The sequence below is a fragment of the Trachemys scripta genome, chromosome 1 (assembly GCF_013100865.1).
Source record: "Trachemys scripta elegans isolate TJP31775 chromosome 1, CAS_Tse_1.0, whole genome shotgun sequence".
NCBI lineage: Eukaryota > Metazoa > Chordata > Testudines > Emydidae > Trachemys > Trachemys scripta.
The window spans coordinates 156130692-156138618 of NC_048298.1; the positions used below are offsets into that span (position 1 = coordinate 156130692).

At 42.3% G+C, this 7927-nt stretch overlaps 1 long non-coding RNA gene across 1 annotated transcript in view; it reads right to left on the minus strand.

Annotated features, from left to right (window-relative positions):
* The window catches only part of LOC117887810, a 112143-nt gene extending 104867 nt beyond the window's left edge, over positions 1–7276 (minus strand). The window contains exon 1 of the long non-coding RNA XR_004648208.1: positions 7094–7276. This is a non-coding gene — a long non-coding RNA (uncharacterized LOC117887810). The remainder of the gene's footprint in view (positions 1–7093) is intronic.
* Positions 7277–7927: the final 651 nt, after the last annotated feature.

Consider the following 7927-nt stretch of genomic DNA (forward strand, 5'->3'; position numbering starts at 1 on the left):
ACTTGCATCTGAAGAAGTGAGGTTCTTACCCACGAAAGCTTATGCTCCCAGTACTTCTGTTAGTCTCAAAGGTGCCACAGGACCCTCTGTTGCTTTTTACAGATTCAGACTAACACGGCTACCCCTCTGATACTTAGTCGTCTGAGGCACTAAACTGGTCCCCATATTCCATCGTGACATCTGTTAAATTTCCTAAACAGTCCTCAGCGCCCAATCCTGCAATAACATCCATATACACACAGAGGTCTGCCTGCCTCAGTTGCAGGGCCTATATTTGTATGTCTGGGGAGACTGATGGAATTGTTACAGGAAAGGGCCCGTAACGCTAGAACTTACGTTCCCCAAAGGTCTGACAGTCCAAGTTTAACCTTCAGAGCAAGGAGCAGGACACATCTGCCATCTTGAGCACAAGCTGGGAGGCAGGCAACCTAGGCTCTTTTCTCGCTCTGAAACTGACTTTTCTCTGCTCTGAAACAGACTTCTTTTGTATCTAATGTAATGACTCACCTTTGTAAAGCATTTTGAGCTCTAGGGATGAAAACTGCTCTATATGTGTAAAGCATCATTATTATTATTATTGTTATCGTTCAGGCCTTAGTGCAAAGTGTGATGAGGAATGTTTATACACGGTTGTTTCAGATGAGAGTCCATGTTTGTTTAGCTTTTTGTATTATGTAAATTTGTATATGTACTCAGAGACATGGTGGAAAAATATTTAAAAAACAAATGCAAATTTGTCTATACTAATCCATGCCTTTCCTCTTTCTCAAGTAATGAAGATGCAGTGGTACTTAAGGGAGAAGTGGTGGATGGGTCCATGGACAAGAGCTGTCAAGAGCAAATCGTGGCATAACAAGCACAGGGGAAATGAAAGATCCTGGAGAGCAAATACAAGCTGGTTATGGAGTTTTGCCATTGATTCATAGATTGTAAACTCCTGGGGGAAGGGAACATGTCTTAACATTAGGACCCAAATTCTACAAGGAGCTCTTCATGGGCAGACCCCTACGCCCTTGCAGAGCGTCATTTACTTCACAACTTGTACATGGGAGCAGGAGTCTGCCAGCGCAAAGCTTCTTGCAGAACTGGGAATTTAGGCTCAAATCCTACAAAGACTTAAACCTTAATTTTACTCATGGGAGTAGTTCCAATGAAGCCAATGAGTCTATTAATTTGTTTAAAGTTAAGCATATACACAAGCCTTCACAGGACTTGGGCCTAAGCTTGCAATGTATGGTGCTATATGCATGTTTTTAAATGATATTTTATGTAAATATTTTTATGTGGGATGGGAGCAACAAGGCAGCCTGAATTATTTCAGAATGAAAACTGATAGCACTTGGGGAAGTGCTAAGCACACAACTCCCATTCATTTCAGTGGAAGTTGTAGGCACTCAGCAGTCCTCAGGATCATGCCCTTAAGTCCAAATCTTGCTGGCCTTATTCACTGGAAGGATTTGGCACCTTGATTATAAATTCTTCTGGACAGAAATAATTTCTTCTTCTTTGGGATCCAGTCCTGAGGTTCCTGGAGATCAATGGGAGTTTGGACAGAAGGAGAATGACTGAACTCCAGTACCTCCATTTTAGTGAAAGGTAAATTAATACATAAGAATTATAATAAAGTTATATACGTCAGCAATAAGCACAGAGAGCAGAAAAGAGGGTAATCAAAAGAAAAGGTGAAAAGCTATTCAGCGGTATTGGAATGTGAAAGACATAAGAAGGAAGGTTAGAGCAACCTGAAATTAAGCTAAACTAAATAGTTTTAATTACATTTTATGTTTGAAGTGGCTAAAAGTTGTAATTGTGATTTATATATTTCTTAACGCTTATGGCATTAAGATACACTGCACAGTGACAGGGAAAATCCACTAGGTTTAGCACTGTGTTGACAAGGGCCTCACTATTACAAATGTTTAGGTGCATGTTTAATTTCAAGCATGAGAAGACCCAGGGCCTCTTCAAATGCTTAAGGTTAAGCATGTGCCTAAGAGTGTGAAGGATCAGGGCCTATATCTGTAAGGCAAAGAGGCCAAAATGAGGCTGAAGGCACCAGATTATATGTGCTCTGTTCTGCTGAGGGAAGCAAAGAGGCTCCAGCTAGCCTATGACTCAGTTCTCCTGCAAGGGTAGACTCATCCACTTGCTGAAGGAATGTTTGTTTTTTTTCTGTTAGGGAGGTGAAGAGGGAAAACAATCTTTAGGGAAACACAGGTAATAAGAGAGGGCAGTGTATAGAGCACTGCACTGACTGGAGACCTGGATTCTATTCCTGGCTTTGCTACTGACCTGCCATGTTACCTTCAGTAAGTCACTTCACCTCTGTATCTCCCCCTCCCAACCTTGGTCTGTCTTGTCTATTTAAATTGTAAGCTCTTCAGAGCAGAAACTGTTTGTAAAGCACTTAGAATGATCGGTACCTGGTGTGGATTGGGGCCTAGTTTAGCCATTTAAAATAATAAAAAAAGAGAAAGGGGAAAATAGTAAGAAGAAAGTAGGAAATACATATGGAGATACAAAAGATGAAGGTTCATAAGGAACAGTTGAGGCATGGAAAGGAAAAATATAGCCTGAAAACGTGTATTCTAACTATAAATAATAGTATGAGGGAAACTGTGAACAAGGTGGAAGAGATGAAGACATCCAGCCATAGTGTTAAATTGTATCCTCTTGTGGAGACACCAGTGGAGGTTTGGCAGGCCTGTAAACACTGCATAATGATTCTCACCCACTTTCCTTGAATCCAGAAGGTTCTGAGGTGCTGCATAAGATGCAACAACTTGCCAACTCTGTGGGTTTCAAGTGGCCCTCCTGCACTGGTCCTGTGGCCCGAGTTACCATTTCTGATCTGAAGGTGATATTCTATAGCTGTTCTGTTGTGGATGGAAACCTCTTCTTCCTTCGGTGTATGCACATAAATTATGGTTAATGTTAAAGTGTTTGTTTTGGGGGAGGAAAATAGGCCCTCCACTGTATAATTCTACTCCAGTGTTTCCTAACCTGGAGGATGCCAAGCTATGCCTGGGGCTGTGGATAGATATAGGCCACAGGAAAAGTGCAGGAGCCTGTTCCACCACTACATGATGCTGTACCTGCCTTACCCTTCCTTCCCCCCACAGCAAATATGCTTCCATAGCTGTGTATAAAGCCTAACAACGATAAAGCATATACTCCCATAGCTGTCTTACGGCCTTCTCTCTCTCTGCTCATGCAACAATGGTCACATGTAGCCACCACAGTAGAAGCTCCCAGGGCTCCAGAGCCTGCAGGCTCAGACAGACGCTAGCTAGCTCAAGCTTTTCTTTTCCCATGCCAACGCACTCAGCACAGACAGGAAAGCACCCTACAGAGCAACCAAAGGTCACCTCTGCCCCACAAGCAGCCTCTGGTAGTGGTGGAATGGATAGGGAGAGGAATAATAAAGGGCCCACTCCTGTACCCATGGAAGTCAATGGACTTCCCAGCTGGCCTCAAAAGAGGAAAATACAAACATAAAACATAGAAAGGGGGGAAAAGAGAGTGGGGACAAATGATAGGATATACCGTGTTAATTGTGCCAAAGCATAGCTACTGGGGTACCACGGTACAGTGAGGGGCACCTAAACAACAAAACCCAACAATGGGATCTTCTCATCTAGGCCCCAAATTCTTCAGCATGTAACACCCAGTCAGAATTCTGTATCTGTGAAGAGCCCCAGTGACTCAAGTAAGGCTCTGCATGGGTGCAGTAGTCCATTCATTTGGAACACAGTCCAGGATCAGGGCCCTACTCTTTGGATTCTTTATTCAGATTTATAGAAATGCTTAAGAGGCTGCCTGGTCATACATTCTAGGCACCCTTGACATAACTTTAAAAATACAAGTTCAGCACAGCAGTACAATTTAAGATACTCCAAGGTGGTGGGCTAACTTAAAAATGCAAATCTCACACACACAATTCCTCACTGACTCTTCTTCCACCTTATAACTCTTGACAGTAGTGTGTGAACATCAGAAATATCTCCAAATGGGTGTTGTGAAAAATCCATCTGCTTAAAATAATATACACAAAACATAGGAAAGACATTCACTATCTCTCCCCCCCCCCTTGCCCCAATTGTTTATAAAAGGTGGCAGAGTGTTAGCCCTAGAAAATTGAAGTCCTCTCTTACAATATATGATAGGTACATCAAGGGCAATAGAACTCAAGCTTCTTATACTCCATACTACTAATGCACCTCAGTTCACTTGTGGAAGGACCATCTATCTCTAAGGGTGGTACTTTAGAGATAGATGATCCTTCCACAAGCGAAGGGTGATATGGTACCTTAGTTTCTATGGGAAGTGATTTTCCACTGACTTGCACCTTATGGAATCATTTACACCTGTGCAAAGTGGATGAAAATTTACATTCTAATTAGTAGCATTTGACATCCATTTTGCAGAGGTGTGACCAACCACACAAGGTGCAAGTGGGGAATCAGGCCACATAGATTCGCTTCTTTGCTGAGATTGCCAATAAGGGCACCAGTTGTAATGTAGAATCCTATTATGAACTGGAGCAACATCATCAATTCATTTCACATACACCACCAAACAGCCGCACTAATTAATTTTGTTCAGTAATAACCTTGGCTGGATTTGAACTGGTGATCAAGAAGTGAAAGGTGCCATGATACAATATTAATCCCCATGCTGTAAGGCAGTAAATAAGGTACAGGTACTAGAACTGGCACATAGGAACTTTAGGTTCTATTCCCAATTATGCCACTATTTAGCTGTGGCCTAGTTTATTTAACCTCTCTATGCATTAATTTCCCCGTCTGTAAAAATGGAGATAATACTGCTTACCTACCTTTGTAAAATGTTTTGAGATCTATGTATGAAAATTACCAAATGTGCTAAGAACTATGGCCAAAATTTCCAAAAGTGATTAGTGATTTGGGATGCCTTGATTTTTTTACTGTCCGGCCTAAGATACCTAAATTGGACCGGATTTTCCGAGGATGACTCTCAGCCCTTAGCACTTTCTGAAAATCAAGAATGAAAACATTAAGTTGGGCACCCAAAAACCACTAGTAATTTTGAAAATCTTGGCGTATAATTCGTATTCAATTATCATGTCCCCAGCCATCCTTATTTACAACAAGAGCAAGAGTATGTGGTTTTACTATGCTGTTTAGAATTTTGCCCTTCTCCTAAGAAGAGTGTGATGCAGTGAAGGCCAAGTGTATCTCTTAGCCACAAAGAAATTAATATATATTTACACACATATACCCTCCTACAAATCTACTTTCTGTTATTTTAGTGAGATACATCATAATAAATAACTAATTTTAAAATGTTTGTAACTAAGGTGCACTGGAATAAAAGCAAGGAGAGGCCAAACAATAGGGAATGGGAGTTGAGGGGAATCAACCCCTTTATTATGAAGAACCCAGCAGTGGGAGCAGGTGGAGAGGACTAAAGGATAAAAAAACGCTCTTATATCTTAAAAATAAATGAATATGTTATCTGCATGACGCTGTCACTCCCATTTTATGCTATTATTAGTTATTATTTATGATTTTGCCAAATGCTGCTTGGAAGACATAATCCTAGCCCCAAAGAACTTGCAATCTGAGGGACAGTTTCTGTAAATCATAAAATAAATGACACATTTTGTCTTTTAAAAATACTTAAGTAAAGTGCAGATGCCACAGGTTATCAGACATAATGAACAATAATACAGTGAATCAGGTTACAGAGAATGTTTTCCTTACAATTATTTTGTTTCATTTAAACAGAAAAAGGAGCTTTTCATAGTTGTAAGACGTGTCAGCAGGTTTTTCGAGGCTCAATTGCAACAGTGATGCAGTTACACCAAAAGTTGCTGGTGTCATACTGTTGTTTTGTTTGTGAAGGTCTGAGATTAAAAATAAATGTCTAGATTTACTTCACATCCATGTAAATGGTAATCTGTGAGAGACTCTTACAGGACTGCATGCATCACAGGGGAAAGAACATATGTATGGCATGCTGTGTAGATTGTATTGTTATAATCTCCTAATTTATTTAATCAGCTTCAATTTCCATATTAACCACTAATTTTAAAAAACAACATACTGTTTATGTTAAATTGGTAAAGGCCTCTGAAACACCTTTTGGAGAGAAAGATTATTAACACAACATGCAGTACTAGTCCTTCATAGTATCGCTTTGCAATGTTATTGTCCGAAACCCTTTTGATAGTTCAGTGAGTAAATGACCATTTCAGCAAACTGTTTATCTTCATTGTTTTCAGACCAGTGTGATGGGATTGATTTTCTGTATTTACTTACTAACTAGTCATTGACTATATGGATGCATTTCAGCCTTTCTGAACTTCTCTGTTCTGTATGTTTTGGCCTCTGAATGAATTCATCCCGAGTAAAAATAAAAAAGAGAGATAACCAGCAAGAACTGAAATCCTGCCTTTTGCTACTTGTTTACCAGCTCAGACTGGCAAATCATAACACAAAGAATTGCTCTTCCATGGGGCACTATACAGTGGCAATAAAAAAAACCCACTTCGGTATCCAGTGGAGTCGTAGTTTATTACCACAACCCTCCCAAGTCAACCAATGGACACCAGTTTCAAGCGTTTTAACTAGTGCAGATCATCCTTGCTCTCACTGACCTGAGTTTGCTGGTCCTTCTACCTGCCCTGCTAGGCTGTCTACAGGTCCTGAAACATTAGTAAAAGAAACGAGATGATCTTTGTGTGTGAGTGTGTGCATATGAGTGTGTGTGTGCGTGCGAGTCTCTCGCTCTTTGGGTGTAACAGGCCAGCTGTATGGCTGGCAAACCTGTCCCTCAGTCCCTGAGCCAATCGCAGGCTGCCTTATATAAAAATGAATGTTTTCAGTCTCTCCGGGTTGCATGTACTGTATGTGGAGCAGTGTACGGTGAAAACCGAGGCTCTGCTGAGTGCTCTTCTCTTCACTTTCACATAGAGAAACACTGACTGGCCACTGAAACATACACACACACAGACACACAGAGAGGTAAGTGCACACAACCCACAGCCTTTCCCTTCGCAATCCAGGCAGGAGAGGTGCCCTCTTCACACACTTTCCTTTCTATTACTCACTTAACAGCACTGGGGCAGCCCCCAAGGACTCCTCCAGCAGCAGCAGCAGCCGGTAGGGTGGACTTGGAGGCAGGCAGAGACCTTTACATGTCCTGGGGTGCTGCTGCCACGAATTCCAGTCACTTTTCCTCCCTCTTTTCACCCCAGCCTTCATTTCAAACTTTGGGTGGGGAGGGGGTTTGTTTCTGTCGCCTCCTTTCCTCGTTAAAAGGCCGGGCGTGGAGGGGGGGGGGGGAAGGGGAGGTGAATTGCAATGCAATGCATAAGGAAAAAAAAAATACACCAGGGGTAGGCCAGCCAGTGCCAGGCTGCGTTTGAACCAGTACCTCTCACCACAGAGAGGCAAGAGCAGCAGCAGCAGCAACAACGGAGGAGCGAGGGGTGGGGGAAAGAAGCTGAAATAGAGAGGAGGGATAACAACAACAAACCAGCCACACCGGCTGTGCGTTTGTGGGGGGCTTGACAGGGAAATCGCGGCAGCCAGAAACGAAACTTCATTCCAGGGGCCGGTGGGGAAAAAAAGTGCGTTGATTTATTTTCGGGGCCAGGTTTCTCTGTGGTTTTGTGTCACTTAAAAGAGAGAGAGAGAAGCCAATAACCACCAGGCTCAGTGGTTCGCTTTGAGAGTTGGGAAGCTATATTTTCCGGTAGAGCCATCCGTGCGATGCACTCCTTCCCTCCTCCCCCCATGTTGTAATTTGCTAGAGAAAAAGTGGGGCTAGTGCAAGCCGGGGAGGAAGAAAGAATAAAGGGGAGCGGGGGAGGGACGGAGGAGGAGAGAGGCTGTGTCAGGATTTTGCATGAATGTGGGATTATGTTGTGTCAATAAGTTTA